Below are 24877 nucleotides of genomic sequence, written 5' to 3' on the forward strand. Positions count from 1 at the left end.
TCCTCTCGCGCGCGCAAGACGCACGTTCGCCCCATTGCCCAGGGTATTTTCGCTGTATTTAATAACTGGAGCTCGTTTAAAAGGTGAGTCCTGCAGTGCTCAATAAGCATCACATCTCGTGCTTGTGTGGAAATTCTGGGGGGCTGCTGCACCTCTGTGCTCGGCCGGGGTCGGTGGGAACGTGTGGTGTGCGAGCTAGCGACGAGCCGCGTGCGGTGGAGTGGCGCATGGAGGAGCGGTGAGCCAGAGGTGATGGCGTGGCCCAGTCCGTGCGATGCGGGGTGGGCGACAAAGACTCCGTTCAACAGGCGCGGAAACGGTGCAATAAGAACGTGCGAGGTAATGTACGTGAGGTAATGGAGGAGAAAGAAGTCTCACAGTCAGAAATTAACAGACCACTGTTACCCGCCACCGGCGTGGTTGACCAACAAGCGCCTAAGATCCACTATAAATGCAAGTACGTGTAATATTAGTCTGTGCAGGTTATGCAACGCAGGACCCTAACTAAAGTGGAGGGACTGGTCTCAAATTTTGCTACATGTTAACGTTCATGATATCCACCATCAGTGAGAACACATGAAACACCCGTCATTAGTGACGGTAACTTAGGTGTGCTGGCAGAGTTGCCAGGAGAAAGCCCTGACTCTCCAAAAAGAAACCATTGCTGCCCATCTGGAGTTTGCTGAAGATCATTGGCCAGCCATAAGCCTATTGGCGAAATGGTTTTGTGGACAGATGAGCCAAAATAGAACTTTTTGGTTTAAACATGAGTAGCGTTTATGTTTGGACGATAAAGCCCCCACTGCATTCCACATGCACCCTTTATCCTCATCTGTGAAACATGGTGGTGGTAGTTTCATGGTTTGGGCTTGATGAGCTGCATCTTGGCCAGGATAGCTTACCAGCATTAATGGAACAATGAATTCTGAATTATACAGTATCTGTCTAAGGAAACCTGGTCAGGACATTTTCTGCAGAACTGAAATCTCAAGAGAAAAGTGAGTCAGGCAGCACGACAACAACCCCAAGCACACAAGTCGTTAACTAACTAACCCAAAACCAAAAATGGTTTAAAGAAGAACAACATGTAATGTTTTGGCAATGGACGGAACTCAAAGTCCCGGACCTTAATCGAATTGAAATGTTGTGGAACGGACTTGAAGCAAAAGCAGTTCATAAGGGAGAAACCCACCAACATCACACTACAAGGCCGTTTAGCTGCAGTTATTGCTGCACAAAGGGGGCAACACCAGATCCATGATTGTACATTTGCGATAATATCAGTGTGCGTTATTGTTATTGAGTCTTTTACCAATTGTTTCATACCTCAGGAACTCCTATGTGCGACTGAGGCACTTGTGCCCCAATGTATGTGGTCCACCGAGGCACCATCACACCCCGACCCCCACGACAAAGAGAGGCGGAGAGCCAGTTATGTTACGGGTGGGTTTTAAGTTACTTCACCACCAAAACACTTTTCCTCATGCAGTTTATATTGTCTGACTATTGTTTTAGCAGCTGTTGAAAGTGAATAATAATATAATCATTTATATATTTATTTATTACTTATTTAAATTAGAACATTTGTTACATATATTTAAATTATTATTTTATAATCTATTATTTGTTTTAAATATACTGTCAATTACGTAATACTATAACGTTTAAATAATTGTAAAAATTCCACCTTATTGGTTTTCAACAGTAGAAGTAACAATTTCCCTGTTGAATGTTGGGAGACTTTCCTATAACAATGAAATAGTGAGACAAATAACATGGCAGTAAACGGTAAAACTGTTTTGGCACTACAAACCAGTGTGTTCATCAGTCTTAGATATAACATTTAAATCATATGGTAACACAACACCGGTTTGCAATATACCAAGCAGCAGAAGAGGCTGTTTTGTACCAGCTAATAATAGCTGGACACAAAGCAGATGACAACGGAAGCGCGACATTACAATTTACAAATGACCGCGCACATCAACACTCTTACTGGCACCAGAAAAAGGTGGCTATTATTAAAATTATAAACGTTCTGTGTACAATAGGAAAGTTATAGAGTGTATAAAAAATACTTTTTTAGAATAATAAAACAGAGATTATGAAAACAGTAGGTTAAATAACTGACAGTTACATATGCCATGGTGAAATAATTTGGAGTCTATTTTAAAAAAATAGAAGTAATATAATGTATTATAATAGATTTCCAATTTTCAACATAGCATTGTTCATGTTATTATCTTGTTATCTTCGTATTAAAGTGTTGCCCTACATTGCCAGATTTGTTTTCTCTCTCCTTTCAGAGTTAGCACTCTCCTAGCAAAGAAGATAAAGAGGTCCTTCGCCATTGTGGCCAGTTCCTCCTGCGGGAGGTGAGGAGACCTAGACTTTGCCAATGATCCAGTAAGTGTTGGCATCCATGCGCTGGCAACTGGAGAAGGGCACAATCACCCAGAAGAAAGAAGTTATGACACTTGAGAGGTAATGCTTGGAAAAGTGCTTCAGTCTTTTAGGCGACCCTGACTAAATGCTTTTGCTTTGGCCGTCGTTTATGAATGTAGAACACTTTCCCACCACGGATTTTGTCCTTGAGTAGGCCCTGTTAATAGTTTAACACCTGGCATTACAATCACATGACATTCTTTTCTCTGTGCATTCTGTAGGGTTTGTCACTAACGCTTCTCGAGGACCATAGTGTTTTTTGTGGTGCATTCCAAACACTGGGCAGGATGTTTTGGAGATCATGGTCAATAAACCCGACCGTGACGGCAGAAACTCATGAGAGAGCAAATATCTTGAAACAAGTAGATTTTCTTCAATACCTCGACACTTCACCACTTGTAATGTCTAAAAAGACACGTCCTTCACATTAAAAAACACATTTAGAAGAGGCAAAATGTGCAATGATTAGTCTAAAAGTAAGAAACCCCTGAGTAGACAGTGAAAACTATTGGTTTGCATAATGCGATCGGCGTGGAAATACTAAAAATTATTCTAGATACCTATTATCGGATTGTTCTTAATTTTCCATCAACACAGTTAAAATTTTTAAACACTGAGGGCACCAACAAATCAGCAAGGGTTTGAATGGAAATGACAAAACAATTCAATATCTTGGACCGGAGCAAACAAACAACATACAGTGGGGCCTTTATGGGTAATACAAGCAGCAGAAATACAACGGGTACCAGGTTACCTTTGCTAATAAACACTATTTATAACTGAGATAACATGAAAAAAAATGTCATCCAAACACCTGAAGAAAGCCAGTTCCCTTTCATTCATAATGTTTCGCCCTTTAAAATCAGTAAATACGCTCACACCTTGCTCGTTTTTCTGTAGCAGAATGATTTTTGGTTTCCATAGACCTTAACTGGATGGATACAGTTTTAAAAATGAAGGGTTCCAAAAGGGGTTTTGTTTTTCACAGAAGAACCATTTTTTGGTTCGACAAAGAACTTTTCCAGCAAAAGGTTCTTAAAATATTTTTTTTTTTTTTCTTAGTGTATTAATATTTAAATAATCTGAAGAATCTTTTTCTACTATACTGAACCTTCTATCTGTGCAATGGAAAGCTTCCAACATGGTGACCGTTCTTCATGGAACCATAGATACCAAGAGTGTAGATACACTAGATGTAGTATTCATTCCAGTCTCCTTACTTTTCTCCATCAACAGATCTTCAAGCTGCTTCAGGCCCCATTCACAGACAGCGGTGATGGGCCCCATGTTGCGTCTGGAGGAGCCTGAGCGACCAGAGACATGCACCCTTCAGGCACATCTGCAGGCTGTGCTACCGTGTGCTGCGACATTCACAGCAGGACTACAGGAAGAACCAGGTGGGTCTTCAGGAACACAAGCCAACATCGGAGCATCTCTGCTTCAACTTTCAACCTCATAGCACTCATAAAATGATTAATATATACAATATTTAAATGAGCATTTCATAATTGTTTTTTCTCTCTAAAAAAAAACAATCATATTGTGAAAATGCAGAACCCAAAGTTTGTATGTGTTCTCTAAAGCCATGCTGATATGATTCAATTCAGCTTGCCTTCATTTTGATTCTCTCAGCTATATTCATAAACTTCAAGATGATATCTGTGTCTGCAGGCATGAGTGTGACTTTCCTGTGGTTTCCAACATTACAGATGGGCGAGGGGGGTTTAATGAATATTTTTTAACTCTTGAAATCATTCTAATACTGTGTAGGCACCATCTAAACTCAAAAACGTTAACTTTTTCAAAACGTTTCAAAATTCTGGATCATATCTATGATTATTGATGTGACCAATATGATTAATTTAATTATTTAATAATTTTTTTTAGCATGGTTTCAATAAATTTGTTTTCATTTATTTGCAGCGGAAGTGCCCTGCTCTCTCTCCTCTCCTCTCTCTCTGTCCCTCTCTCTCCTCTCTCTCTCTCTCTCTCAATACACACACATACGCACATACATATGCACTCACAAAGTTCCCTACCAGAGCAAAAACTTCTCATTGAATGCAGAAAGACCAGTCTTTTATGGATACTAAATTTACTTTTTGAATCAAATCATATGGGATGTTTAACAAAAGTCATTTGCATTCTTCATAGGGTGAAAGTGAATTAGAATCAAGCTTAAGTGTCATACCAACCATAAATCCGGTCATTCATAGAGATGTTGATGCAATCTTCAGAGGCCACTGGCCTGAAAATATAGCCACAAAATGCTTGTTTATTCAATCATTTACTCAGTAAATATGTATGTATGTACAAACCCGATTCCAAAAAAGTTGGGACACTGTACAAATTGTGAATAAAAGCAGAATGCAATGATGTGGAAGTTTCAAATTTCAATATTTATTCAGAATACAACATAGATGACATATCAAATGTTTAAACTGAGAAAATGTATCATTTTAAGGGAAAAATAAGTTGATTTTAACTTTCATGGCATCAACACATCTCAAAAAAAGTTGGGACAAGGCCATGTTTACCACTGTGCGGCATCCCCTCTTCTTTTTAGAGCAGTCTGCAAACGTCTGGGGACTGAGGAGACAAGTTGCTCAAGTTTTAGGAATAGGAATGTTGTCCCCATTCTTGTCTAATACAGGCTCCTAGTTGCTCAACTATCTTAGGTCTTCTTTGTCGCATCTTCCTCTTTATGATGCGCCAAATGTTTTTCTATGGGTGAAAGATCTGGATGCAGGCTGGGCCATTTCAGTACCCGGATCCTTCTTCTACGCGGACATGATGTTGTAATTGATGTGGTTTGTGGTCTGGCATCGCCATGTTGGAAAATGCAAGGTCTTCCCTGAAAGAGAACGACGTCTGGATGGGAGCATATGTTGTTCTAGAACTTGGATATACCTTTCAGCATTGATTGTGGCGTTTCCAGATGTGTAAGCTGCCCATGCCACACACACTCAAGCAACCCCATACCATCAGAGATGCAGACTTCTGAACTGGGCACTGATAACAACTTGGGTTGTCCTTGTTCTCTTTAGTCCGGATGACATGGCATCCCAGTTTTCAAAAAGAACTTCAAATTTTGATTCGTCTGACCACAGAACAGTTTTCCACTTTGCCACAGTCCATTTTTAAATGAGCCTTGGCCCAGAGAAAATGCCTGCACTTCTGGATCATGTTTAGACATGGCTTCTTTTTTGACCTATAGAGTTTTTAGTCGGCAACGGTGAATGGCACGGTGGATGTGTTCACACTGACAATGTTTTCTGGAAGTATTCCTGAGCCCATGTTGTGATTTCCATTACAGTAGCATTCCTGTATGTGATGCAGTGCCGTCTAAGGGCCCGAAGATCACGGGCATCCAGTATGGTTTTCCTTTCCGCCTTGACCCTTACGCACAGAGATTGTTCCAGATTCTCTGAATCTTTGGATGATATTATGCACTGTAGATGATGATAACTTCAAACTCTTTGCAATTTTTCTCTAAAAAACTCCTTTCTGATATTGCTCCACTATTTTTCGTTTCAGCATTGGGGGAATTGGTGATCCTCTGCCCATCTTGACTTCTGAGAGACACTGCCACTCTGAGAGGCTCTTTTTATACCCAAACATGTTTGACCTAATAAGTAGCAAATTGGTCCTCCAGCTGTTCCTCATATGTACATTTAACTTTTCAGGCCTCTTATTGCTACCTGTCCCAACACTTTTTTGGAATGTGTAGCTCTCATGAAATCCAAAATGAGCCAATATTTGGCATGACATTTCAAACTGTTTCTCACTTTCAACATTTGATATATTATCTATATTCTATTGTGAATAAAATATAAGTCTATGAGATTTGTAAATTATTCCATTCCTTTTTTACTCAAAACTTGTACAGGTCCCCAACTTTTTTGGAATCGGGTTTGTATGTAATTTATTTATTTATTTTCTGTCTTTAAAAAGATTTAGATAGAAATAAAACTTGTGATTTATTATACTAATATACTAATTACTTGATTGCAGTTTTAGTATTATTGATATACTATTATACTTTTTGTTAATATTTTGAATTTTATTTTTAGTGATTATATTTGGACTTTTTTATGGTTGTCTATGTAGTATTTATTAGGTTTTAGTTAGTCAATTTAAAAAAAACAATGAGGAACTTTAACTTTTTATTTCAGTTAATGTTAATTTATTTATATAAGTATTTTTTTGTTCGTTTTTGATTTAAGTTTTAGTTAACGATAATAAACCTAACTGACAGAATATTTTTGTATCATTAAGCTGACACTTCTATCCAAAGCCAACAGTACATATGCCTTGATCAGGGGCTTAAAGGGATACTCCACCCCAAAATGAAAATTTTGTCATTAATCACTGGGGGTACCATGTCATTCCAAACCCGTAAAAGCTCTGTTCATCTTCGGAACACAATTTAAGATATTTTGGATGAAAACCTGGAGGCTTGAGACTGTCCCATAGACTGCCAAGTAAATAACAGTGTCCATAAGGTCCATAAAAGGTACGAAAGTCCACAAAAATACTCCATTTTATTTCAAATCAAAGCTAAATACACTTAGAAACAGTGCATCCTTGTGGCGCGGATGATACAGAAGAGCATACACAAGCATACGGTGATGTGGAGAGACACAGAGGAGACAGTTGACAAAGGAATTATTGAAAAAAGTAATTAATTTCACGTCTGTCTTCGCTTACAAAAAGTGTTCCTGTCGCTTCATATAACCCAGATTGCACGTCTGATGGCAGATGGAGTATTCTGTGGACGACTTTCGTACCTTTTATGGACCTAGACACTGGTATTTATTTGTAGTCTATGGGACAGTCACAGGCCTCCCGGTTTTCATCCAAAATTTCTTAAATTGTGTTTCGAAGACAAACGGAGCTTTTACGGGTTTGGAACGACATGGGGCTAAGTGATTAATGACAAAATTTTCATTTCAGGGTGGAGTATGCCCTTAATGACATGCCTTGAGGGTTTTTGAACCTATAACTTGCCAAAAGACTATACCATCCCTACAAATTTTTTATGGATTCATCCTTTATCCTCATGTAAATGTGGTTGTTTGTTATGTTTATTAGTATTTGTTTTTTTTTTTTCCAAAACTGGCTCTATAAGATAATGGGTGGGCAGGTCTGACGAATTAAAGAACAGAATGAGTCACTTTGTCCTCTTTGTGCCCCTTGTCCAGGAATACATTGCCAAGCAGTTCCGCTTCATGCAGAAAAAAGAAACAGATCGGCTACGACGTGTTGGCCGAAGATACAATAACGGCCCTCCTCCACAACAACCCGCAAACTCTTAGAGAAGCACATCACGGCGGCAGAGAAATTGACACTTTTGTCAGCCTTGTAAGGAAAAACCGTGAACCAAGTGTGGGAGAGAGTGTACTGCAAAGACAAAAGCGCTTTTCCAAAAGTTTGAGAGCAATATCAAAACTTTGTTGCTCACTGTATATAAGTGCCAAGAAAGAGAGATAGAAGTCTGACATGTTTCCATGTGCTGTTTATGTTTAGGTTTTTGGACTACCTGTCCGATCTGTGTGTGTCCATGAACAAGTCCATCCCAGTGACTCAGGAGCTGATCTGTAACGCGGTGCTGAATCCCACCAATGCTGACATCCTTATATGAGACCAAGTGAGACATTTTTGAAAACCACAAACAAAACAAAAGAGCATAAAACAGAATGTGACTCACACTACTGCTCATTACATATGGGTTCAGTAGCAATATTGCTTTATGTTGTTAATTATGAGATGCTAAGATTAGTTTTAAAGGTGCTGTTTTTGACTCTAATAAAGCCCTATAAATACCATAATATGTTTGCAGATATTTAAGAAACATGCTAAGTTTAACATACTTGTTTATCTGAAAAACAGTGCTACAGTCAGTTATTCTCCTATGAAAATGTCCATTCCGGGTCAGAATGTCTGTCTTTTGTTTTGGTTTGTGAAAAGCCGCCCACTGCCAGTTTACCCAATTGTATTTCGGTACCCCAGGTTGCCAGTTGTCAAAAAACATACCGTATTTCATTTAATTAATCGTCAAGTGCACTGTTTCCTGTTGGTGTCGTCAATCTGGCAACTGCGTGTGCGTCAAGTCTGAAGAGGAGGGGCCGGTTGAAAAAAAACCCCCTCTCTAATATTTTGAATTTGGACTGCAATACCTTGTTCAACCACTCGGTGTCAATCCTACATACAGCACCTTTAATTATTTTCATTATTATTTTTATTTAATATAATGTTAACATGAACAACCTTTCAAAAGAGTTTGTGGCCGTTAAGATTATCAGGTTAAATTGAGCTTATCAGGCTCCATTTAATTTGATCTGAAATACAGTAAAAACAGTTATATTTAAAAAATAATATTACAATTTAAAATAATTGTTTTCTATTTGAATGTTTTAAAAATGTCATTTATTCCTGTGATGCAAAGCTGAATTTTCAGCATCATAACTCCAGTCTTCAGTGTCACATGATCCTTCAGAAATCATTCTAATTACCTGATTTGCTGCTCAATAAACATTTAGCATTATCAATGATAAAAACAATTGTTTTTAATATTTTTTGTAGAAAGTTAAAAGAGAAAATAGCATTTATTTGAAAAAGAATATCTTGTAACATTATAAATGTCTTTACTGTCACTTTTTATCTTGATTTCTATTAAAGTATTCATTCATTTCTTTCTTTCTTTCTTTACTGAACCCACTTTCATTTTTTCTTTTACTTTCTTCTTTTCTTTCTTTCTTTCTTTACTGAACCCAAACTTTGAAACACTAGTAATTAATATTAATAAATATTTTTTGTTTTAAGTAGCACATTTGAAAAGTAAAAGGAATGCTCTGAACTGCGAGTGACCTGCTTTAAGTAAATTAAAGGCAGTGATTGGGCATTATCTGTCTCTGTCTGTATGGCTAAAAGCATGTAATTGGGTTTCACATGATAAAAATATGTTTTCAAAGAAGAAAAACAATCTTGAAAATCAGCACTGACACATTGTAGATGTACAAAAATGTTCCTAATTATTTTTGCCTGTTTGTCATGCTAGGATATAATGAGTTGTTTGTTGCTGGTTCCATTTGAAGTCTTTATTTGTCTGTCTGGTCCCAGGCTGGTGTTGTCTCGGTTTGAGGTCGAGTCTGGAGAGGGTCCTGTGGAGTCAGAGGAGGATGAGGAGGAGGTGTGGTTTTTTTGGAAGAACAGGTGTGGTAAGGTGATCAAGAGTAAGAGCGTCAGAGAGCTGGCACAAGATGCTAAGAAGGCCAGAAAGAGGACCTGGAGGTCATTAGCTACTACAGGTCAGCCACAGGAAATAAGCCAAGGGTCAAAGTTTTATCAGGGCAAAACCCAAAAGCTGACATCACTCTCAGTTACATGGTCCCTGGTTCTTTTTTCTTTCTCAGATACCAGCTGAACCTTTTGCACGGATGTGTTTGGACCGCCAGTACTTGGCCATTGAGAAGATATCAGGCCAGCTGGATGTGGACCTGATCCTGCGCTGCCATGTCGGATGAAGACCTGCCCTATGACCTCCGTGCCTCTTTTCTGCCGCCCGACTGATGCTTCACATGCATGTAGACCGTGACCCGCAGGAACAGGTCATGCCTGTGAAATACGCCAGGCTGTGGTCTGAGATCCCATCCAAAAATCGCCATTGATGAGTATGTTGAAGCGTTTTTTTTTTTTTAAGAGGTCATCGGATTGCAATTTTCCACAAGTTGATATGATTCTTTAGGTCTTAGTGAAAAGTCTATAACAAAATTCCTCAATGGTAGTGTAAAACAACACCGTCTTTACCTTGCCAAAAACAGCTCTTTTCAGAGCAAGCTGTTTTCTTGCATGCCGCTTTAAATGCAAATAAGCTCTGCTCGCCCGCCCCTCTCTTCCGAGCCGCTCTCTGAGAAGACTGTAATTTTAAACCGCATTCATTGTGAAACTTGCTAACTAGCACGTTATTAGGAAAGGTGATTTGAAAAAATTCATAAAAAAAAACCTTACACTCACTTCTTCTGTAGGTGAAGCTGGATCACGAATGATTCGCGTGAAGATAAATGCATTTAGGTAGATCCGGGGCGCATTCCCTTCAGAAAACAAATGTAATCCACTGTGTCTTCAGCGGCTCAGATGTCAGGATTAAATGACGACTGCTATGTTCATTATTACATCAACACAGAACACACCTCAATTGCTTAGGAGTCATTCTTCTCTACATCTGCTCCGGTGGTGAATCAGTGGCGGACTGATTACAGTCACTCAGGGCGGTGCTGAAACGCTACTGTCAATCAAACTATTGTGGGAAGGGCCTGTCTGTGTGAAGTCACACAGATAGGCATCTGAGATCGGCTTGATTTGAGAAAGGGGAAATGATTTAACGAGATAAAAAAAAACACTGGGTGGATTTTTATCATTATAGGGTGGTTGTGTACACAAACACCCCAACACACATTTCAGTTCAAACAGCTTGTAAAAGTGAATGTCGCATCCGATGACCCCTTTAAACTGTGTTTTTTAATTGTTCTTCCATTTGTAGGTTTCTGAAGTATTTCTGAAGTCTATGTTGTATTTGGTTTTAGTTATGATAACGATGGCACCAGTAGAGATGAGATAAAAGAGCGTTTTGCGCTCACTATGGATTTTGTGGAGAACTACCTCAGAGATGTGGTCTGTCAAAATATTCCTTTCTCTGATAAAGAGAAAAACAAACTCACTTTTGAGGTAAGTCTTCCATCCAACATGTGCAAGAGTGACAGATGTGGGTTGTTTTGGAAGTGACTAACTCTACTGTTTCTTTTTTGTTTCTAAGGTTGTGAAATTTGGCGAGAAAACCTTATTTACTTTGGCTTTTACAACTTCAGTGACTTGTTGGCGTTTGACTAAGATCTTGTTGGCAATTTTGGACTGTGTTCATGTCAGCACCATCTATCCAGTCAACAAAATGGAAAAAGGAGATGAGTCCAAAAAGTAAAGACACTGCTCCTTGATCTTTTTCTCATATTATAACAGTTTGAGTCTCTAGAAGCTCAACATCGTTTGTTGGTCCTGTGAAGGATATTGAAACAGTCATTAATACTTGCATAAGTAGATGTGATTCATTAGATAATTTTTAAAAAATTGTTGGTTTTGTTTCTCACAGGTAGCAATGTAATGAAATCCATCCATGGCGTTGGGGAGTTGATGACGCAGGTGGTCCTAAGAGGGGGCGGATTCTTACCCACAACCCCCACAACACCCCCAGATGGTGATGTGGTGAGACCCAGACAGAACCAGAGAAGGAAGACATTCTGGTGATGGACACCAAACTGAAGATCATAGAGATCCTACAGGTGATTAAAAACCCATCATTTAAGAAAAAAACATGAAATGAGAAAAATTAATTCACTTAAATCTTATCTTATCTTATCATCTTATCTGAGGAACCATAATGTCAACCAAACAGTCATTTAGCTTCAAAATGTTTCATGCAAGTAAAAACAGGATTCATATCTGGTAAATCACTTAACCTTGTGTTTTTTTTGTTGTTGTTCAGTTTATTCTGAATGTACGACTGGACTACAGGATCTCCTGCTTGCTCTGCATCTTCAAACGTGAGTTTGACGAGAGCAACACACAAACGGATGCAGTGCCAGCTGCAAATGCAGACGGGCCCAACAGTATCCCAGGTATGCAGTGTTGTCCCGCTCACTATCACCCGTGAGTCATTCTACAGATTATGTGAGTGCTTCTGTGTGTTTCACAGCTTTGACTTTGAGAACATGAAGAACAAGCAGAAGGAATATTTGGGGGAAGGTAAGGATTCATTTCTTGAATAAGAAGGTGCGAGAATCTTTGTAAGAGAACGTAAGTGTGTAACTGTAGTTTTTTCCTGAACTCAGTGAGGAGAACTCTCCTCTGGATCTTGATGACCATGGCGGAAGAACGTTTTTGAGGGTTCTGCTGCATCTCACCATGCACGACTATCCACCGCTTTGTGTCTGGAGCGCTGCATTTGCTCTTCAGACACTTCAGTCAGAGACAAGAAGTGCTCATGGCTTTCAAACAGGTATTTAACACTAATATTGGCTTTGTAAGTTCCTTTAGTGAATGGTACTGATATGGAACATTTTTAGACTGTTTATGGCTTTTGATGTTTAAATGCATACATTTGTTTGCATTTTAATTCTTCATGCATCCCTCCGTCTTTTTCACTATAGGTTCAACTTCTAGTGACCAGTCAGGATGTTGACAACTACAAGCAGATCAAATCAGACCTTGACCAGCTGCGATCTAATGTGGAAAAATCTGAGCTCTGGGTGTATAAGCGACAGGGTGATGAAGGCATGGATGCAGGAGATGGACTCCCAGCAGAATCTGACCACAAAAAGAAGGTGGCAGCATTTATTATTTAAGGCAGAGGTCTTCAGTTACATGTTTACATATTTATGTTGGCTGGCCTATCTGGCCTATATTAATGTATTGTCACTTTGTATGATGCTTATGTTACATCATGTTTTTTTTATCAAGAGCAATGTTCAATTTAGATGAACTTTAGCTTGTTTGCTAACAAAAAGCTTTATATGCCTCCTATATATCAGATATGTGGAAAAAAAAGAAAGGGGTCATTTTTACCTTTTTTCCTCATAATTGAAACCTTATAGCTTGCTTTTATTTCTCGCTTTCTATTTTTTTTAACCTTATTTCACAATTAACCTTTTTTTTTTCCTGAGGCGGTCTTCCATGTCATAATAGCCCATTATTATTTGAATGGAATATTACATTCATGCTTTATTTAGTCTGTGTCTGCTCTTTATATAGAAGGACTCTGGTTCAGGCAAAAAAAAGACAGATGGAAATGGCAGTGACAATTACAGAGATGTGAAGGAGTAAAGTGTCATTCACATACTTCAAACACACATGAACATTCAGCAGTGTAAGGTAGTGTTGGATTTCTCAAGTAGATAATACATCCAAGCACTGTAAAGAATAGGAAAGCTAATTATGTAGCCTCTTTAACAAAAGATCTAATTAACCAGTGCTGAAGTATACGACTGGAGCATGAGTAAAATACAAAAAACAGTGGTAACAGCTATTGCAGATTGGCCCTGCTTTGATAAACAGTGTTCATTCACTTCGTTTTCTCCTCCTCAGTTCATCATCTGTCTGTCTTTTCTATCTCTAGATCCTCTTGCGTCTCAGCAAACTGTGTGTACAGGAAGGACCATCAGGGAAGAAGAGTAAGAAACAGCAGCAGAGACTGTTGAGGAACATGGGAGCTCATTCAGTGGTGCTTGAACTGCTGCAGATCCCTTATGAGAAGGTGCAGTATATCAGTGTATCCAGTCCAATGAGTGTGGTACTCGCAAAATTATTTGTATGACATACGGGTGTGTTAATGTTTCTCGAATATTCATTTTACAGCTGATGTGGATGGAAAACTATAGTAAAATAACCTAATATTCAGCAATTCCACAGCACTGCTACTGAATCTACAGCGTTCAGAGTAGACTGATTCTTGAATAAATGATTCCTATGAATCCGTTTCTTTTTTAGTGAAACAGTTTATTAGATTCTTGAATGAATGACTCTTAAAATTCACATCTTTCAAGTGAATCAAAAAAGATGTAATGTGCCTCTAGTGTAGTGTGATTCCTGACTGAATCACTCCTATGATTCAGTTCTTTTTAGTGAATCAAAAACATGCAATACGACCAGTTCATTCGATTCTTGAATGAATGACTCTTAAAATTTAGATCTTTCAAGTGAATCAAAAACATGTTATGTGCCTCTAGTGTAGTGTGATTCCTGACTGAATCACTCCTACCAGTTCTTTTTAGTGAATCAAAAACCATTGTGAACCAAATAGTCTGTTTCTTGAATACTGTATATAACTCTTAATTTTCTGGTTCTCTTTACTGAATCAAAACATGCAATGCGACCAGTATATTTCAGTTTTTAAATCAGTGAATAAAAACATGCAACATGACCAGTGTAGTCCTTTTTTTTTTTTTAATGAATGAATGAATGACTGTTGCGATCAATTAAAAACAAATAAGTTGTGTCTGATTCTTGAATGAATGACTCTTATGGTCCTATTCTTTTTAGTGAATCAAAAATGCAACACATCCAGTGTAGACCATTTCTTGAATGAATGACTTCTCTGAGTTGGTTCTTTTTAGCCAATAAAAACACTTGTGAATCATTCAGAGCAGTTATTTATCTGATTTAAATGACTCACTAATGGAAACACAAGTTATTACTTTCCTTAAAAATCATTATTGTGAAGGCGTTCTGTTCAAGCCATGTTGTATTTAATTTTGTATCACTTATTTACTTTAAGATATGAACAGGTATAAATATTTTCTCATTCCAAAAAAAAAGTTTCCATGTTCATTTTCACAGGGTGAGGATGTCCGAATGCAAGAGATCATGAAATTGGCTCACGAGTTTCTTCAGAACTTCTGCGCTGGCAACCAGCAGAACCAGGCTCTGCTCCACAAACACACCAACCTGTTCCTCAACCCTGGGGTGAGCTCTCCATCTCACACACACATCAGGGTAGCTGTGCTTCATCACTCTGGATGAGTGTTGGGTGGGAGGCGAAGACACTGGCGGATGTTCTCGGTTTCCATATTGCTACATCTTAAATCTTAAATATCATGATGATGATTCAGAGTTCATCATCATGGCATCATGACGAGATTAATTGTGGTCTTATTTTTGTGGGATTGTAATATAAGCATGTGGCAGTTACACTGTTTGGATATTGTTAGGTTAGTCATGAAATGCAATTATATTTAATTTAAAATTTCTTCATATATTTTATTATTAGGTATTTACCACAACATATTTATCTGTTTTTTTGGACGTTAGATCTCAGACTCCTCACAGCAAATTGATGTTCTTTACTCTTTGTTCATACAGTGTTTTCTGCCACTTTTCACTGTAAAGTTAATGATTGGATAGAGGTTTGAACACCAGATTTTGTTTAACATGTGTAATTGTAGGGAATGGAAATACAAACCATTACAATGAAGAAATTATCAAAAATAAGTAAATTAATAATAATAATAATATATATATATATATATGAATGAATTTGTCATACTGTAATAGTTTGTTGAATACACACGTTTATTTATTTATTTGTTTATTTATATTTTTTGTTTATGTATAAATATGATTTTTCAAAGGTTGATGAATAACCTGCTGGCACTACTTAAAATCTTTTAATTAACTACATATATTTATATTTATACATTTATTTATGCTTTTTGTATACAAAATTGTATTTTTTCCATACAATTATAATTAAAATGTGCATATTTAATAATACACAGGGTTGAGGAAAGGCCAAAAATGATATCTTCATGATGAGCAAAGATATCAAAACAAGCATACTGGTGTAATAATAATAATAATAATAATAATAATAATAATAATTATAATAATAATAACTTTGGCAGGACAGAATCCTGTTAGAATGTCTGTGGTGCTTTTATTCATAAAAGTTCATTGTTAAATCATTTTGAATTTGTGTTTGTCCTAATAGTTTTGCTTTGTGAATGAAAACAATAATCTTTGTAAAATGTGGTGTTGCACCACTTCTTGCTCGATTTGAATGAAGCTCTAATTTATATCACCTCTTTTCTGCTGTGCTAGAACAACCAGGAAGTGACCTCGGAGTGTTTGTTTGTAAACTGTAATTTCATCTACATATATCTGATCTTTTTTGTCATCTGTAGATCCTGGAGGCCATCACCATGCAGCACATATTCATGAACAACTTTCAGCTGTGCAGTGAGATGAAACGAGCGTGTTGTACAGCATTTTGTCCACTGCATCGAGACCCACGGCAGACACGTGCAGTACCTGAAGTTCCTGCAGACCATCGTCAAGGCTGAGAACAAATTTATCAAAAAATGCCAGGATATTGTAATGGCCGAGGTGGGTGGTTGATGTGCTGAAGTTACGTTTGCTTTTGGTCACTGTGTGTGTGATTTAACACGAATCTATTTTTTCTGCAGTTGGTGAACTCTGGAGAGGATGTGCTGGTCTTTTATAATGACCGGGCCTCCTTCCAGACTCTGGTCCAGATGATGCGTTCCGAGCGTGACCGGATGGATGAAAACAGCCCCCTCATGTACCACAGCCACCTGGTGGAGCTATTGGCCGTCTGCACAGAGGGCAAAAAACGTCTACAACCGAGATCAAGTGTAACTCCCTGCTGCCTTTGGACGATATCGTCCGTGTGGTTACGCACAAAGACTGCATCCCTGAGGTCAGTGGTCTGACAGCTTCACGCCACATCATTTATTTTCTGCAACATTGTATTATTGTGGTATCATAAAAGCAAAACAAACTCCACTTGGTTGTTTTAACATTGGTCAGATGGTCTGTTCTTGTATAAGTGGGCGATTCTTGGCCAGAATAAGCTGCAGTGTGTACCAGACAAGTCCAAAGTCTGGCTACATGAGACTAGATTGGCACTGGCTGAATTTGTAAAGTCTAAATTAGTAGGTTTCAACCTTTATCACCTAATGACCCCCCCGTCTAAAATAATAAGAAGAAGCTAAAATATTTCTTCTGATATTTATTCTGTAGTTATGGCAAAGCTGCTTGTAACACTTTTAGTACCACAAAGTGGGAGATATATTTAATTAATCAAGTTAGTTAATTCAGTAAATTAATACATAAAACTTAAATAAATAAATAAAACTAAAAAAAATAAAAATAATAAAAAAATTTATAAAACCTAAACTAAAAAATAAAAAATTAATTAAAAAAAAATTAATTATCTTTAGATAATTTAAATATCGTTAGATATTTTAAATGCATAGAATATAAATAATGTAATTTATTCACATTTTAATTTATTCTATTTTAATACATAAAGCTTTTTTTAAAATATTATTTTTATTATAGAGCAGTTCATAAAACATGAATAAATAAATTACATTTTTATTAATTTGATTTTATTACATAAAACCTAAATTAAGTTCATTTACGTTTTTATTAAAAACAATTAAATTATATGTTTTAGACATTTAACTCAGTTAGAGTATTTGAATACATAACAATTAAATAAATCTAAATTAATTACATTTTTTATTATTTATGTTGTGTGTATACTTTGTTCTTTTTTAGGTCAAAATTGCATATATCAACTTCCTGAACCATTGCTACGTGGACACAGAGGTCGAAATGAAGGAGATCTACACCAGCAACCACATGTGGAAGCTCTTTGAGAACTTTCTGGTTGACATATGCAGGGTAATGGAAGCCGATTCGGGGATTTTTCTTAACCCCAATGAATCGTTTACATGTAAAGTACCAAAAAGTACCAATTTGTTGGTTGCCAGTGTGCAACTAACACTGTCTAATTGTTGTTAATTGCCTGTGGGTTTTTTTTTTACGTCAAGTAGGAGTGATTCATTATTTGTGGTATGATATGGGGTTTTATTTATATGATGCCTGGACGTCTGCAGTTGATCTGACTTCTTTTTTTTTTTTTTTTTTGGTGCAGGAAAGGGCTGAATCAGTGTATGTTCTGACTGTACTTACTGAAGCAAATGACTCAAGGCCACAATAATTCTGTCTATTCTGTATGCTTGTTTCGCATCCAGGTCTGCAACAATACAAGCGATCGCAAGCATGCTGACATAACGTTAGAAAGCTACGTAACAGAAACCGTGATGAGTATTGTGACGACATTTTTCAGCTCCCCGTTCTCCGACCAGAGCACTAGTTTACAGGTAATGACCACAATACAGCATAATATATTGAAATATTCATAACATATTTGCAGAACTATATGTTGCTCTCAGTTTCAGTTCAATTTTGGTTTACCACCTTCTTCAGTTTCTACAGCAGATTGATTTCTTTGAAGTAAATACACTGTTATCTTTATACATAGGAAACAAACCCTCCAGATAATATCTTAACCCTTTTCACCTCTTCCTCGCTTAGGTGGCGCGTCATATGTACGTAAGTATCTGTAAAAGCCCCTCCCCTTCTCTAGCTCTAACCAGCCAGTGCCTTTTGTGAGACCCGTAGGATCTATAGAAATTCAAGCGGTTTCATCACACTCACAGTTTTCTAAAGAATCGGCCTGACCACTGGCGACTGACGCACTGGTCGGAGCTTTCCAAGAACTCTCTTCTCTAGTGCTCTTGCACATCAAGACATACAGACTTCCCACATCTCCATTTCGCAATGTGCGAAACTAGGGCCAATCTTGCCTGCAGATACTCCACATCGTGTGTGAACTGTGTGTTTGTAGAGCGTTGGTGGCTGTGGAGGCTGACAGTTTTCTTGGAAAACCTAGTCTTTTTACTATTAACTGTCTTTCCATGTAGCCTGTCTGACTTTGCAGATTAAAGAAATCACATGAATGAGCTTTAGATGACATAATTTAGTTTGTTAGGTTTTAAACAGCTTGTAACTATAAAATAGACTTTACAGGTCAAAATAGGTTGAATCTTGCATAAAGACAAACATTTTGTTACATTATTACATTATTCAAATTTTTTTGGTAAATGATGAATAAATCCAATTTAAATGATATACTGTAGTATCAATTATTCTGATATTACAGTAATGGAACAATGCATATAAAAGTAACGAGAAATAGAAATGTATTAATTCTCATAAATTAAAATGTCTCCAAAAATGGGCTTTTTTTTTTTTTTTTTTTTTTTTTTATTAGGGATTAAATGGCCATAAAAAACATAATCATTAAAGATTTGGTACAATTATACAGTTACTAATTCTATGTAATTCATAAAATATAATCTCTATATATTATTATATACTTTTAATATTACTGTGTGTATATATACATATATATTTTACACTACTATTTTTATGTTCTTGGAAGAAGTCTCTATTGCTCAGCAAAGCTGCATTGATTTCTATTTTAACATATGAAAATGAAATATATTGCTGTGATGGCAAAGTGGAAATTTCTGCTTCAGTCCTCAGTGTCACATGATTTTTCAGAAATCATTCTAATATTTCTTACTGTTATCAATGTTGAAAACAGTTGCTGCTTGATAGTTTTTCTGCTTAACTGTGATTTTTTTTTAAATATTCAGATTGAATGGAAAGTAAAAAAAAAAAGCATTTATTTTATATTAAAATCTTTGTAGCATTATAAATGTCTAGTTTACTTTGACCAGTGCAGATACAGAAAAATGTACGTGTGTGTATATATATATAATTATATAATATAATTACTTTAGTCTGCAGTTGTAAAGTAGGAAGTACCTCCTAATACTTTGTCGTGTATTGACCCTAAACCTCATTCATTCTTTCCTGGAAGTGTTGCTTCATGACAGCTTCCTTCTCTGATCTCTCACATCTCTCTTTGTTGTGACAGGCCTCCATTTTAAGCAAAATTTCTGAGGTACAGCTTTGTAATGACTTCACGGTGGTTGCACATGGAATGTTGTAATGTAGTTTGGGTTAGACTCTTGTCTAGGCATCCTGTATGAGTGGGAAACTAGATCACACTGAGTTTTTTCTTTTTTTCTTTTTCACATTCAAGCCCCTTGTGCGTACTAGTCTAGTTGTCCAGAAAGCATTTGAACCAGTCTCACAAATGAAGCGTGGTAAACATGTCATCCCTTCCACTTAGCTTTGTGCATTTTTCTTGTGAGTGTTGTTGGGGTTCTCACCCGTTGTGTTGATGGTAAGACGTGTTGTTTCTGTCACTTGAAGTGTTAATACATCATAATTGGTTAACCTTTATTTATAAACCTATATATCTGTAATAAAAATAGAAAAATGTCCACAAATTTGGTTGTATTAAATGTGTAAATGAAATGTGTCAGATTCAAGTTAATCTCTATTGATAGCAGTGCATGTGCAGTAATTCTACTAGCTTTACTAAGGTTAGACAATTAAAATGTTTGAGGTCATTAATGTTTTTGAAATTATTTATTATTTCATACCAAGAAATAGCACGTTTTTTTTTTTTTTAAAAATCATTTTTTATTAAAAAGTCTATAAAATAAATATTTTTACATTTATTATACATTTATTATTTTCTGTTTGAATATATTTCATTTTATATTCTACAATAATAATTTATTCCTGTAATGATGAAGCTGAATTTTCAGCATCTTTACTCCAGTCTGTCACATGATCCTTTAGAAATCATCCTAATAGGCTGGTTTGCTCCACAAGAAAAAAAAATGTACTATTATCAATGTTGAAAATAGTCGTTCTGTTTAATATTTTTGTGAAAACCATTATTATGGTTATTATAGTTATTTTTTTAGGATTCACAAGTCAGCATTTTGGATTATTTAAAAATATATTTAACGCCATACATGTCCCCTTTACCATCCCTTTTGATTTATAAAGACAAAATTAATACATCCCTTTGCTTAATAAAAATTATATTATTTTTTTCTTGACAGGAATTATGTTGGCAACATATAACCAAAACATTCATAGTCAAAACTAGTTAAATAATTATAGTTAAAAGGACAATTTAAAAACAGCTGTAATGCTCAAATATTCAACATTTTTGTGTGTAATAATTATCATAAGTACTTTAACTAACATATGAGCTTGACCCATAGACTTCTGAGTCTGATGCTTTTAAACCTCTGTTGAACCTGGACACACTGTGCTGCTTTATTTCAACATTAAAAATAATCACCAGAAAGATGTAGAAACCAGAAATAATGTAGAGATGTTTCATTCATTTGAACCTTTTGACGATGTCCATCAGAGAAGTTTCCTCTTAGCTTCTCCATTATTACTAATAATTTTTTTGTCTGTCTCTGTCTAATATAATCTCTCTCTCTATCCTTTGTTCTTTCCTCTCTTGTTGTTTTTGCTTTCTTGTTCTCCAGACCCGGCAGCCTGGTGTGTTTGTGCAGCTCCTGCAGGGGGTTTTCAGAGTTTACCCCTGTAACTGGCTTGTTCCCACAATTCCAGACGACGCCCTCAGTGGTAGAGCTGTATTAAGGTTCTGGTCTGATGTGGTTAAGTATTTGACCATGCCCATTCAGACTTTGAAGAATGAAAAACCTCATACAACTCCATTTCCATTATCTTCTACATCCAGCGCTCTGTTGTATGTTTCAAATAAAAAACCAAGAGGTGTAAGGAAATGATTTCACCATTTATGAATTGTTTTTTTAATCTTTATATTTTCAATCGTCTTGTTTAGCCAAGAGCAGAGCGATCGCCATCCCGGTTTTCGATCTGGCCCAGCCCACGGTGAACAACCTGTTTGTGAAGTCCAAACAATGTGGTCCAGAAAACCCTCCTCAATTTTTTTTTTTTTTTGGAGGATGTCAGCTCGCAACCGCGTCCAGAGAGAGCTCGACTTGCTCACCACTCAACAAATAAAAAAAACAAAGATTAACACAGGAACATCATTGAGAGGCTGCAGGTGAGGGCGAGGTCTCTGGAGAACCGCCAATGCCTCATTGGAGAAGAGCTGACCGTAATGTTTTTTCTGAATGTATCTAAAATACTGTGTCACAATAGCTTTGAAAATGAGACAAACTTAAAATATAGAATTATTGTTGAAATTATTCAGTTGGTCAATCTTTAACTACTAAACTACCTCACCTATTTTTGATTGTTTTCCAGACGCATTACAAAATGGACTTTGAAGAGGTGGTGGAAACAGGAAACTTGTTCCCAGGAATTTTACATGTTTATTGACATTGTTGATATTGGGAAGTTGGAGTCAGTGTTGAGATAGAGGTCCTGGAAATTTAGTCTTTGGAATGTTTCTGATGATGTTTGTTCTCTTTTTGGCACTAGACTAACAATCTCCAACAGTCACACAAGCAACACACACACACGCATCGAGCACCACACACAACACACACACACACACACCAGCCACACACACACACACACACACGTGCCTCATCCAGTTTGAGAAGATGGTTTTTAAAGATCCTTTGATTTCCTGCAAGATATGTAAATGTTCTATTCAAATAAATAATGCATTTAAGTGATAATACATTGCACTGTCCTCTTCTCAAAACTAAATCAAATTTGTGTACATTTTAGCATATACCGCGTTATAAAATCATGTCTTCAGAAAGGCAAACAATTGTTGATGGTAACAGGATTAGCAGTTTAATTTGATTAAACACTAATTGAGGAAAAAACACTTAATTTCAAAAATGTATTTAACAGCATTGTGCTTAAGGTCATAGGTTCATAGGTTCTTAGAAAAATAATTTAAGTAATCTTTAAATGATGATATTTCATAAAGAATTTATTTTATATATTATTATAGTGTTAAAAGTATTATTATAGTATAGTAGTATTTTAATTTTTAATTTGCATTTAATTTTCAAATAATACATTTTAAATTGTGATATACGTTGCATTGCCTACATAAAAATCATTTTTTTTGGGCAACAGGAATAAAAAAAAATATATACATATATATATATATATGGGCAACAGGAATAAAAAAAAATATATACATATATATATATATAAGTATATATATATAATTTTGCATTTAATTTGTTTACAAAAAAATGGTGCAACAACTATACAAACTTATAAATAATATCTATATATATATATATATATATGTGGTGTGTTGTGTGTGTGTGTGTGTGTGTGTGTTAAATGCTTGGCACCTGTTTGGTTAAATGGCCCATATGACAGCATAAAAACAGATACAGCAACTTGTTGTTTTGTTTCCAGTGGTATGTAGAACTCCCTGCTGTTCTGTTTAACAGAGGAACAGCAGTTGTTTTCTTTCAACGTTGCAATGTCGAAATTTCTGAAAAAAAAGACACCTTGACATCAGAAGTTGGTGTTGTGGGTAGAAACATGCATTTCCTCTTGTTTAAAAAGGCTACTTTCATACTCCACTCAGAAGACTGAGGATAGAGGTCAGTGGAGGGGTGTCATCTAGCCTAGGGGAGGGGAAGGGTGAGTTAGCGAGTTGCGGTAAACCATGGCCTCATCACGTCTGTCTCCACCCCCGTGCAGCTGTGGCGTGAGTTGGCGAGTATTCAGACACGTTTACACAGCTCACGTCTGTGCTATGAGCCTCAGGGCTGTTGGTTTCAGCCCTTGCTTTGGAAACAAATCATGCCCTTGGTGCTCAGAATATGTGTGGCCTGGGTCCAAAAATGGCTTTTTACCACACCTGCTAGTGCCACTGAAAATATTTGAGACTGTTTCTTACACGCTCAGTTCATCGCCTGTTTGTTACACATATGAAAGGAATAAAAAGTAAATATTTAATAATATAAACAATATGTTATAATAACTAAATAAATGTATAATTAAATATTGTTAATATTATTGCATCCAATAAAAATAAAATGTCATACAAAAGTTTCAGAAAAGATTATTTAAAAAAATATATATATTTTTATCCAGCCAGGATGCATTATATGATAATTTCAAATACACTGATAATGAAAAACATATTTCTTGAGCAGCAAATCAGCATATTAGAATGATTTCTGAAGGAACATGTGGATCTGGAGTAATGATGCAGAAAATTCAGCTTTACCATCAGTAAAATAGTACAATTTTAAATACATAATGTTATATTTGAAACATTATATTTTAAAATATTTCTAATCAAATAAATGTAGCCTTGTCATGCAGAAGAGACATAAAAAAACTATCCAACTTAAACTTAGTGTATCATATATGAAAAAAGCCAGTTTCCGTCTCTCTGAGAAGTATAATATGTGGCATACAAATATTTTGTGAGGTTTTAGTTACTAATATAAAGTTATCCACTGCATTAACGTACTTGTCAATGTCAGTTTTCATTCCCATTTGGTGCGTGGTCGAAGGTCTCTTATACGTCTAACATAAACATAGTTTATGTTTAGTTTTAAATTGTCTTACACTGTCACTGTGAAGGGCTTCAGTTGCACATGATCAAAATAACTGAATTTGAATTTGATGTGTGTTTGTCAGGACATCGTGTCTGCTCTGGAGGATCGTCTGCGGCCCCTGGTTCAAGCTGAGCTCTCGGTGTTGGTGGACGTACTGCATCGCCCGGAGCTGCTCTTCCCTGAAAACACAGATGCCCGACGGAAATGTGAGAGTGGAGGCTTCATCTCTAAGTGAGTTTTATTTTCCTATAAACAAAACTGTCTTAACAGTCTTCCTCTTTCTTTATGTTATTTTCCTCTCACGGGCTGCAGTATGCAATGGTGCAGTACTGCTTTCTGTCCTTCACCTGTCCTCGTGCTGTGAGAGACTGTTCTCAGTCTGCCAGAGCTACAAAAGGGATTACCTGTGTGTTTGTGTGGCCATCTGTGTTTGTTTGCGTGTGACGGCTTCTATGGGAATAGTCCTGAGATGCAGGATTAGCTGATTTAGGAATGGAGTTAGATTACAATGTTAGCGTCCATTGTGCTGTCAGTGGGAGCAAAATGACAGTCTGTTAACAGCTCAGTTTTTTTTCCTTTTTTTTCAT

General features: G+C 36.6%; 1 pseudogene; it reads left to right on the forward strand.

Annotated features, from left to right (window-relative positions):
• Positions 1 to 24877, forward strand: part of LOC109078414 — a 132118-nt pseudogene that overhangs the window by 39680 nt on the left and 67561 nt on the right.

This window comes from Cyprinus carpio, chromosome A11 (assembly GCF_018340385.1).
Source record: "Cyprinus carpio isolate SPL01 chromosome A11, ASM1834038v1, whole genome shotgun sequence".
NCBI classification, from domain to species: Eukaryota; Metazoa; Chordata; class Actinopteri; order Cypriniformes; family Cyprinidae; genus Cyprinus; species Cyprinus carpio.